Below are 12,604 nucleotides of genomic sequence, written 5' to 3'. Positions count from 1 at the left end.
CGCATAGCCAAGTTGCATAAAATAACAATAACAAACAACCCACGACCAATAATATAAGTCACACATACCAAAAGGACTTGGTGCGACACATGCAACATGTACTCCAGAGACAACTTCTGCGCAATAAGCTCTCAAAGATGCTACACTCACACACTTATAGTAGAACATAGTCAACCTATGTAGAAGATAGAAACACCTTGCAAGTTGGAGAGGCAACCACTAGCAGCATGCACTGATTACCAACAATGAGTTCTAGCAAGAGTTTGATCCTATGTTCTAGGAGTCATTAGCTACTAGTGCGCAACAATCCTATGGATCTATCACCATGCAATAGGCATCTTCATGTAGATGCCAAAGGTTGGATGTTATAGATCTCATGGAGGCATGCTCAAACTATGAACATACATGAGTGAAGAAGGACGGAGCCTCCTAGATATTTCATGAACATGTTTTCACCATGTGGTTGCCACCACTTTAAGACCCATGAGGTTTATTTCTAAAAGCTCTTATCAAGGGTTCAATAGGTTAGAACTTTTTGGTCATGGTTGTGTTATGACATGCCAAGTAGAACTCAGTACTCATGTTTATCGGGTTTTATCAACCTGGCAACCAAATTGCACTCCATGTCGACAACATTCATTGTGGGCATGGATGTCATGTGTTTGACCTAATACTAAGGCATGATGAGGCTAAGTAGTCACAGGTGGTTGTTCATGCTTGTGCTCAAATTTATCTTTTAAACGGACTCATCTTTTACCAACCATAACAAATCTCAAAGCATGTGGTCTAACTGGTGCATCCCATCTGTAGATTGTTTTGTGCTCCCCCTTCATTGCACATACATGTCTTCTCCATCTTAATTCTAGCTCCAAGCCTTATTTGGCCTTCACTCCTTATATGGATCAACCCATCAATGGACTCGTTGAATGACTCAAAATCTGAGCTTTCTATGGACAATGTTGGGACTCTTCATACCACCACCTCAAGGACTCTTCCATGTCAACTCAAGGATTGGTTCCCTCCTAATGTCATTGTAACTATCCGTTTTGCCTCATCATGTGTATGGATGGGCCTTCTCCATCCTTGAGCTATTCATTGTTGGGTGGCCTTTGCTACTCTCACTCATCACCATCGATTGTCTATCCCTGGTTCTTCTCTCCTGGCCATATACCTTTGTAGTAATATTCTAATCCAAGTAAGTGCCATAGCCCATCCATCAGATATTAGCACCAACTACTACTCTCAATTTTTGTGCACTCCAATCTAAGATTTCTATGCTCAATCTACTCAATTCCCCACTCATTCTTTTAGAACATCAATTCCTAGCAAGATTTCCAAATGTTGACAGTCTTTTCCTCTCAGCCCTTGGTTGAACAATTAGCCATGTACTCGGTTGCAAACCATTTGTTCACCCTGAATCCCGCATCCTTTGAGCTATGCAGCAAGATGTCCATGCTCTTGGATGACAATATGAAGGATAAAGCACAACCAAAAAAATAAATGGTAGCTTCTTCTAAGGTGTCTCACACTGGCAAGACAATTAGCACAGGCAAGGCCAAGGATGCTCTTCTAGTAGCTAAGGGCACAAACATATATGAGGTAGTCACAGATCTACTAAATCAAGTGGCTCAATAGCTCAAGGGTGGGTTGGGTAGAGAAGGCCCTAGCAATCCACACTTGTTTCCAAGATGAAAAAATGTGTGGTGTGTAATATACATGGGTAATTATCCCAGAAGGTGCATGCATGGCAGAGGAATCACTATGTGAGAACAAGTTGCCCATTGAAAATCTATCACTAGTCTTACAAATTTAAAAAAATTGCAAGTTCAAACCTAATGTGTGAATGAAGACTGAAATGGAGAATACACACCAAAAAGTAACGCAAGCGAACATCAATGAAAAAAATCAAGTAGTCTCCACAACAACCAATAGTACGATTGGCAAGCAAGTACTTCACAGTGTCACGAGGGCTTAAGAGAGTTTCCTAATTACTTTACTTCACAGTGTCATGAGGGCCTAAGAGAGTTTCCTGATTACTTTAAAAATTATACAAGAGGTGATGCAAAGATAGCGATTCCTAAATAATAAGAGAGTTAAAAATCAAGGAAATAGATAGCCTAGGGGAAATACTAGTTTATGAGGGTCCAGCCAAAAAAAGAAAATTGAATCTTGCTTTGGATGGAGAAGAAGACAAGCATGTATACATCAGTGAACAGCTCACACAAGAAGAAGAAAAAGCATTAAAAGTACTACTGATGGAGCACAAGGACTGTACGGATTGGTCCTACAAGGAAATGAAATAGAAGTCCCCCAAACTTGCAATACATACCATACCTATTAGAAAAGGATCAAAACCTAAGGTGTGTGGACCCTATAGAACAAATTCAAAGTATATCACCCAAGTCTATGAAGAGCTTGAAAAGCTACTAGATGCCGGCTTCATTTGTGAGATTGAGCACACCAGCTAGGTGTGATTGTGATTTTTCCAAAGAAGAGTAAGAATCTAAGAATATGTGTGAATCTAAAAAATGTTAATTCAGCTACAATCAAAATCATTGCTAGAAGCAATTTTGGAATGAGGAGATGGGCCAGAAGTATATAGCTTCTTGGATGGGTTTCGTGGGTGCAACCATGTATAGATTGTTCCTAAAGATCAATCAAAGATAGCCTTTGCCATAAAATGGGGTATTTTGGCATATAGAGTCATGCCATTTGTATTATGCAATGGCCCATCCACTTTTCAAAGGGTCATGTATACCACCTTCAAAGAATTTCTCAACAAATTTCTATGAATTTTCTTAGATGACTTGTGCATACGTTTAGGTAAAAAGGATCATGTCTTGAAGATGTACTGAAAAAAATAGAGAGGGTATGGCATCTCGTTGAATCCTCTAAAATTCCAATTCTTGGCCATGCATGTTGTAGTATTGGGACATATAGTCTCTAGACATGGGATTGCTACTGACATGGATCAAAATCAAGACCATCATGGAACTTCCACCTCCACAAAATGCAAAGGGATGCGTCAATTTTACGAGCAAAAACCTATGAGCAAGTTTATCCGAGCGTGTTTTTCAAGAGATTTTTAAAAATGTTTTTCTTTGGGAAACATGGTTTTTACACTTTTATTTTCACTAGAACTAGATCCCTTTATCATAAAAATATACAGACTAATCACTCATTCATTTTTACACAACATAATTTTCTTATTTAGAGACATCCCTTTGTAACCCTATTATTACCTTAAAAAAGTGTTGATTCCTTTAAGAAACATTCCTCATAATCACTCTCAATGTAATAATACTATGCATATATAATTACTTATTAACACATTTATATCATATGGCAATATCTTTTTAGTGTTTTTATAGCATATTTATGGACATGTTTCTAAAGAAGTTTAAATTACTATAAATAAGTATTAACTTGGGCTTATATATCACTCTCATAAAATACATGTAATATTTAATACTATATATGAAAGATTTTCCAAAATATAACTCCATAGATGTGCTCAAATGGGGTGTTCCGATCAATTTGAGTGGTTGAATGACTATATTTGGACATTGGATATGAAAGTTATGTCACTTTTAAAAGTGCTGTCCAAGGTAGTTTCGCCAGCGAAACTACCTTGGGAGACTTGCTTCAAAGGGGTTTCGCTGGCGAAACTACCTGGATAGCTTGCTTCAATGAGTTTTCTTTAAAGAAACTCTTTCATGAAGATAGGTTGAGAGAGGGTTTTCAATGTCACCCCCTATTAAGTAAAAGTTGTAAGAAGGATCATAAGGGAATTTTCATAGAGAAGTCTACTCTACATGTGGGTTTCTTCAAAAGCCATCCCATTATGCTCTCACCATTCCTACAGATTCACCTAAAGATTTTTGTATAAAATAGGCATTTCTATAATACTTTGCATATTTCTAAGTGAAACTATGTTTTCTTCTAATCGATTTTTGCCATATTTATGCATAGTTGGAAGCTTTTTTTTTCCTTCGCTCGGACGCTCGGAAGATTTCGCTCAGAAAATGCTCGTCCCCAATGCAAAGGGTGTCCAAGAATTCTAGGGCCATGCAGGATACTATCCTCAAATATGCCATGATTGCAAGAACCTTACAAGTAAAATTCATATGGATAGAATAATGTGAGACAGCATTTGAAACCCTCAAGTGGATATTGAACACAGCTCTAGTACTAATGGCTCCAACAAACTAGGACATTGAATTCCATGTGCATACCAACTATGTAGTAGGGAGTGTCCTACCCAATATACTTTGTAAGTAGGAAAATAAATGATGTAGAGGTGAATTACAACACCATTGAAAGAGAAGCCCTAGTGATGGTCTATAATGTGAAGATGTTAACCCTGTGGCAACAAGGACCAGAAGTGTAGTCTCTGTGTGTGTAGAGTAGTGACAAATATCCACTTGTAATATCTTGAGCTTGAAAGATGGTATGATAAATCTTAAAGGATGAGGATAACCAAAACCATCCCTAGAAAAGATCCAATCATACTTGCAAAATCAGGAGCTAGAGAGAGAATGACTAAAACTAGAGAGAGAAAGACTAAAAGTCTATAGTTTTTGAGGCCCCCCACTTTGTGGAGGGACTCAAGAGGTTCCCCCACTTTGTGTAGAGACCCAAGAGGTCCCCCCAAAAATTGGAGGGACTCTTGTCCAAGAGGTCCCCTACAAAAAGAGGTCCCACCCTGGAGGTACCTACGGATTGTGCAAAGACCAACATGTATAAATCTCCTCAATGGAATGAAGCTCCCACTCTTTGGCATTCAGTGTTCAAGCTCACTATTATGTTCATGTGATTAATATCCATTGCATCCATGCTCTCTTACACTATCATGTTCTAGCATGCCCTTACCCTTGCACCCCCTACCCTTGTACTCCCTCCTTCCTCCTCCCGCTCCGTTCTCCCCCTCCCTCCTAAATCCTACAACCCTCTCTAAACCCAGGAGCTCCTAGGTAGCTCTTCCCCTTTTGAACCCTGCAACCCCCTTCTAAACCCTTGAACTCCCGTGGAGGCAAGAGCCTCCATTAATAGTTGGATCAATCCCTCTTTCTCACCCACGTATGCATGAGATCTACTTTCCATGCTTTATCCTACACCTCTCACCGAAATATGGCTTGAGGACCTATGGTACATTTGTGAACACCTATGCTACAACAAGCAATGACATGATTGTAGGTGACCAACACTCTCGGAACCTAGACTTGGGAGAGACAATGACAACAGCTACATGGGCACCACCGCCACCGACACAATTATAGGTGACCAACACCCTCGAAACCTAGACTTCAAAGACAAAGTGACAACTATTGTGCGGGCATGTGGTGGTGGTGGTACTCACATTAGGGGCCGTGCCATGTGGCGCATGCCTCCATGCCCATGCCGTGCAACTCTCTCTTGTGCACAGGTCATGCCTCAACAATGACATCCACCTACCCCATACCAGTCTAGCCCACCCCGCCCCATAATGCAGCACACAGTCCTGCAACCCTACTGAATTCATTGCCCAATGCCCTATTGAGGAACTAAAGGGAAAGCATGAAGTGAACACAAAATGAGAATGCTTGATTATGGAATGAAGAAAGGTGAGATCCATATGTAAGCACCTCTTACGTGATCACTGACATCACTGATGACCTCTGAGCTCCACAATCATCTCCTCAATCAGCTCCTAGAATCTCTCAATCATCCTATGTGGCATCTACCACCTAACAGTGCTTATCGTCACCTAAATGTGCCTCTAGCACACACACATAGAAACCAAGGTGTGCCTCAGGCATACACCTTGAGATATCCCAACAAACCCCCCCTCAAGGGAATGCCTCAGGCTATGTCAAGGATTCATCTAGTCTCATAGTTTCTCATGCCATCTCATGGTGGTCAAGGATTAATCTATGGCTAGGATCTCATGCTAGCAAGGGGTTCCCAAGGGTGTGAGGTAAACGAAAGGGATACATAAGACCTTCGAATGGTTATCTCCCCTGCATGTACATGCACACAATGTCTGCAGGAGGTACCATGGAGCAAAACACATATACATGGCCTACATCATATGGTGACCAGAGGTGTTCACAAAGAACACAATAGTTTATTTCATTCATTTTGGAGGACTATCCAAGCTGGTACCTTGGCTCAACATAAAAAGATAGATCTGGACCATATATGGAGATGGTTCAAAAAGCATAATCTTCATCATGTGGAGACTCATCAAATGAAAGTAGATTGGTAGTTTCTGACTTTGTAGTTGCTTCCTTTTTGGCTCTACAATACTTTTTATGGTGATTGTTTTTGCCATAGTGTTTGCATGGATGATCTTGAAGCAGTCTTTTGAGAGGTGATTAGTCTTCCCACAATGTTTGTAAGGTGAAAACTTGCCCTTTTGAAATTTTATGGCATAGGCTATGTCATTGCCTCTCTAGTATGTTGTGTGATTGCCTCTCCAGAGTTCCATGTGCCTTTCTTCTTCTTGAAGTGCAAAAATAAGACCTTCAAGATTAGGATTAGGAAGAATTTTCAAAGTGGTAACAACATGATCATAATCTTAAGGCATAATTTTGAGCAATACTGCCATTGCATCATCTGTAGTGATTGGAGAGTTGATAGAAGCAAGTTGAGTCATGAGACTCTGCATAAGATTGACATGGGCAGCTAGAGGAGTGCAACTAACCATCTTCAATTCAAAGAAAGTAATCTTAAGTGACAATTTTGAGATGTGAGAGCTGGCACCAAAAATAATATCAAGCTTCTACCAAGCTTCTGAAGGAGACTCTAAGTCAAAGATGTGATGAATATAGTCATCTCCTAAGGCAAGAGCAATGATGCCATAGGCTTTCTCCTCTCTAGCAGGATCTCTTGCCGGGTGTGTTGGAGCTAAGGATTCTCCAACATTAGAGGCTGTTGAAGAAGAAGTTGAAGCCAGTTTGACAAGCTCCTAGAGGTTTTCCCTCATCAATGCAAACTTAACCTTCATCTGCCATGTGTCAAAGCCTTTACCATTGAACTTATCCATATTCAAGATGGTAGCCATGAGAGGATCTAACCCAGAATGGGCAGTGTCTACTCTCTTACAAGGCTAGAAAGAGTTGAAGAGCTTCAAAATACAAGAATTTAGAATAGCAAAGGCTTGCAACCAAATTCCATACTACAAAACATAATCGAAATGATGTTTTCACTTGCATGCTTCATAGAGGTGGCTAAAAGAAAGAATTCCAAGCAAATCCAAGTGTAGCAACTTAAAGCAAAGCTGTAGCCGTAGTTGTATTAAAGCTATTCATCACTTTAAAACATTAGAAATGCTAAAGTAGCATCTAATGTAGCATTAAACTCACAACCTTGTCAAAACTATCCAAAACAAAGGCCTGAACTTGGAGGGCTTGTATCTCCTTCTTTAGAGCAAAGAAAATAGGGCTTTCTAGGTAGAAACAAAGCTCATATACCAAAGAACAGCCACTGAGGAGGAAGGGCAAAATGTCGCATCACGTCGTCGTAGCTAGCAGCTTGAATATCAACTGGTTTTTTCACGTTTTCTCCTTGAATATGCAACTATTGCTGCTCAAATTTCAACACAAGATAGTCCAAGAATGGAGAAGCTTCCCCTAAAAGGAATTAGAGAAAGGTGGAGCAGAAACAGAGAATACGCAGAAGGGAGTTTCGATGATCTTCGGGGAATGGCAACCAGCAGCGACGATGTTTCTTCAATTCCTTGCAGGTGAAAGTTCACCCATACGAGGGGTATCTCTAGCTTAGAGGATTTGGAGAATGGCAGAAAGACGAGGGAGAACAAGCTCTAGCAAGTTTTGGGAAGAAATGGTGAAGATGAAGAAGAAGAAGAAGATGGAGAAGAAGAAGATGATGTGGCACAAATGGGCTCAAGGAGGATCATAGTGCTCTGATACCATGTTGAGGAACTAAAGGGAAAGCATGAAGTGAACACAAAATGAGAATGCTTGATTATGGAATGAAGAAAGGTGAGGTCCATCTGTAGGCACCTCTTACATGATCACTGACATCACTGATGACCTATGAGCTCCACAATCATCTCCTCAATCAGCTCCTAGAATCTCTCAATCATCCTATGTGGCATCTACCACCTAACAGTGCTTATGGGCACCTAACTATGCCTCTAGCACACACACATAGAAACCAAGGTGTGCTTGGGGCATACACCTTGAGATGTCCCAACATGCCCATACACGCTCATGGGAGAGAGGTAGAGAGAGATGAGAGGTAGAGAGAGAAAGTGAAGAGAGAGCTAGAGAGAGAGGAGATGTAGAGAGAAGAGAAAGAGAGATTATAGAGAGAGATAGCATAGAGACTAATCAAGTTTAGTTACAACTAACCGCATTAGGCTAGGTTAGCCTAACTAACCCTTTCTCCCCCCCAAAAAAAAGGGTACTCATAGGTAGTTAGGAACATTAGGTTGGGCAACTCATAGTTCATTAGGAACATTAGAGTATGTTAGATTAACCAACCCTCCCAAAAAAAAAAAAAGGAAGGATCTTTATCGAAAAAATTATATATTTTGGCCATTTCTTCGAGGGCCTGTATCTAGGCCGTTTGGAGGCCAAATAGCACGCGAACCAAGATTTCATGCACTCAAAGATATATGTCAAATACACTTTTTCAAATATTTTTGCCACCATATTGGGTCATGGTAGTTGCCACCACATAGGCATTGATTTTGACCCGTTGATCACATATGTTTTACCATTTTTGGGCTACAAAGGTCAAAATCAATTGGGGATTTCACATGTCAGATGCACTCACTTAAAGGCCACAATTAAGCATTGTGTATGTGCTTGATATCTAGACAAAGGCTAGCACCTACCTCCCACACATTTCGAGCACCACGAATAAATTGCACAAATAAAAGCCCCAAGAGATACTTTTTTTAAATCCACACACACAGCACCCTCATCATAAAAAGAGTAAAATGCATTAGCCGCTCACAAAAGAAACATGCAATCTTAGCACATGGCACTATATTGGCACTGTTGATTCATGTGTGCAATGCCAGGGTGAAGACAATCCAATAAGATGGGAAAAAGGTCTACAACACCATCGGCAAAGCGACACCATGCCAAATGGCCTAAGCCTCGACCTCAATAGCCCTCCTCAAATCACCAACCTGAAGAAGGACACGGTGTAGAATCACCTACCCAGAGGTCAGCACTAAAACGATCACAGCTAGTAGTTCTGGACAGTGATACTGATGAGAAAATAAATGCAGCATGCCAAGAAGAAATGCCACAGAACCAAGGGATACTAGAGGCAGGAGAAATTGAGCTAGAGCAATTGACTATGCAAGATGTAGGTGTAGAAGACCTTGAGGACCAGACCAACAGAAATCTAGCACCAGATGGAACAATACAACTTGTATGGCCACGAGTCTCAATGTTCACCATGTCACCCAATGCTTACAACTTCTTGTAGTCAAAGGGACTAGGTAGTCTTTCCTTCTCACCAACACCTGCTATGACAGAATACATTTGTCAATTCATAACGTCATATAAAAGCAGAGAGTTGGAGAAAGATAAAGTATGGAATAGTAACATACAAAGAAAAGACCTTATAGATCTGCCTCAGTAGATCCACTATGCAGGAGGCTTTTTGATTTCCAGATGCACAAGAAGAATATCCAAAGAAACATTTGGATGCAAGATTCTCTGAAATTTAGGATTTAATCCCACTTAACACAAAGTCACAAAGCGGGGGAATACGCCATGATATGATTTTGGACCTCATATGCAAAGAGGCAATTAAGTTTTTGGCTGACATTTTCAATCATTCAGGAGTGAGAGAAAACTATATGATAGTAAAAACTCTTACACTCCTTGGTAGATAAAAACTACAAGATTGGTCTCAACACATATCCTTGCTACTAACCAATTATGTATCCACTACCCATAATGGCAAAAGCTACATTGCCCATCTATTGGCCATAATAATTGGGTTTGCAATAGAGCAACACAAGATATAGAGGACTTTGAAGCATTGATATTATCACCATAATGGGAATCAGACCCTCCACCTACTCTCAATGAGGATAGCATGGAAGGGCAACAATAATCCAAACAGACTCTAGAGAATGACAATGTGGAACTCTGCCAAAGAATATTGCAACTTAGTTCAAGTCTTGCTCCTGCAACAGAAGGACTTGAGCATGGAAATCCAAGAGGATACCATTCCACATAATGACTTTGCAAGAGAGCCAAATAGCATACCTTTCCAGGAATCACAAGTCACCAATGTTGACGACTTCATGACTCTAGAGTCACAACCCCCAAATGCCTGTAGTGGCACCATACAACAGACTTCTATTCAAGACATATATCAAAATTCCACATGGGCACATGGGAATTAAATGTATGTCCAATACAAGCAAGGACATAGCACATTCTAGATCATACAACATCATAGCCAATAGTTACAACAATGGTCTCAATTATTTGCTACCATGGTGTCAGATGAGTAGGAAAGAGAAATGGAAAGATAGATGCTCCCATCACTCCAATCCAAGTTGCAAATTAATTATGAAGCTCAAGGAAAGCATGGCAGAACAAATGTAGCAACAATTCCTTGCACACAATGCTCTAGCAGAAAGTAGAAAGGATGCCCTACAAGCCACGGTTTCTCTCCAAGATAGATAGCTACAGCTATTTGAGGCCTTCAACCAAAAGGAAAAGGTTAAGTTATCCCTCTCCCATATGCAAGCCACTTGTGATGATATCAAGAAGGAATTGGTGTAATTTAATGAAAGATTACTTCTTAAAGAGGATCAACTCCATGCCACATTAGACATAAACAATGAGTTGCAAAACAGCCTCAAAGAGGGTGAACGTCAAATTCAAGCACTAGAGAAGGAAGGCATGGCATCAAGGGAGATACTTGTGCACACCAAATGGACACTCAAGAACAAGAGATACTCCAACTCCGTGTGCTTAATGATCAATTTCTAGGGCATCCAAAAGCAACTCAACAATTCAATTGTCTAAAGCTTGCATACACCTCCACATTGGGTAAGTATAAAGATAATTGCATGGAGTGGCAAAATCAAAAAGCTATATTTCCAAGTTGGAAATTCAACTACAGCCGATGATGATGCAGAGGGGTCAGCACAAGATCTTTTGATACAAGGCATCACTGGCATTATACGAAGAGCTTGTTGCACTCCTTCAATAAGAGGATCACCTTGAAGGAAGAATACGCATACTCTGGAAACACTTGCAAATCAAAATGTTACATGCAGTATCTGGTCTTGATTGGACTAGACTAGTAAGCACAAAGAATCTCTGAGATCTGTGCTAGCACATGGATGAAGATGAGAGGAATGTGTTCTGTCTCTTAGTGCATGCAAATCTCATACGGTTAAAGGCTGATGCAATACTACATTATGAATGCTTGATGGGAAGCCCCCATCTTCGAGTGAAAGCCGGACTCCTACCTTTATTGCAACAATCACCAGCAACTTCCATGGGATACAACTCCCAAAAAAATACAAAATTGAAGTTGCCAATGCCTACGAGAAGCAACAGGGATCTGCCAGAGGAATATGTGGTCTACCTTCAATTTAATCTCCCCTATCTTGCCACTCTCTATTCTAATCTACTCACATTCCTACCTAACTCCAGTACTATCCTCCATACCTTTCCAGAAATCCATGCTAATCCATATTCCTTGCCATGCCTCTCAACACTTGCCTAATCCAACAATCTAACTCCTATCATCTAGTTACACCTAACTTTTTTCCAACACTTCACAATCCATCTCTTGAGGATTATCAAGTTGCTTAATCAATGTGTCCTGCTCTCCCTCCACTTTCCACCAACATCCCTACTTCTAACTTCTCGAATTCATTACTTGCTTTGACCTCAAGCTTTTTCCACATAGCATCTTCCTCTCCCCCAAGACCACATGTTCCCCCAATCTCCCTTGAGTTTTCAATGGAAGACACCATTAATGATTCCATCAATGAGCTTCAAGAATTGGATCATCCAATTCGCACACCCACAAGGGAGTTACAACAAGATACAGATAGGATTCCCATGCTTGGTAATCCCATTGGTGGTTTTTGGAGGCAATACCCAAACATGTAGTCTAGAGGAGGATGGGACCTCTCATGAATTTCAATGAGTATCCGCCAAGCACAAATCACTCCAAACATCAGCATGAAATTGGAGCCATAGCCTGCTTGGCGTAGACCAAAGTTGCTTAATGAAAAGTACCTCCTTGAATACATGCAGGCTCCATCTTCCTTTCGTGCGCATCCCACATTTGATGGGGTGCCCCATTGCTACCAGTGGGATGCCAATCATCATGATCCAGATAATGCATATGCTCCTCGCAATTGGCTATTAATCAATAGAAACTTTAAAATCAAATGGACAAGCCAAGAAAGAATCATTAGAGCCTTGGACAGACGTGCATCAATTATGCAAAGCAATTATGACAAAACACTCAAGGAAAGTGCAAGATACAATGAAGCCTTAGCAGTCATCCTGGAGGTGTCCCTCACCATTGACAACCATTTGCCCAACCTCAGCTTCAATCCAAATCAATAGATAGATGCTCAAACAACAAGTTGCCT

The sequence above is a fragment of the Dipteris shenzhenensis genome, chromosome 19 (assembly GCF_047967505.1).
Source record: "Dipteris shenzhenensis isolate YYH24624 ecotype China chromosome 19, Dip_SZ_1.0, whole genome shotgun sequence".
Taxonomy (NCBI): Eukaryota; Viridiplantae; Streptophyta; class Polypodiopsida; order Gleicheniales; family Dipteridaceae; genus Dipteris; species Dipteris shenzhenensis.
This window is presented reverse-complemented; position numbering follows the sequence as displayed.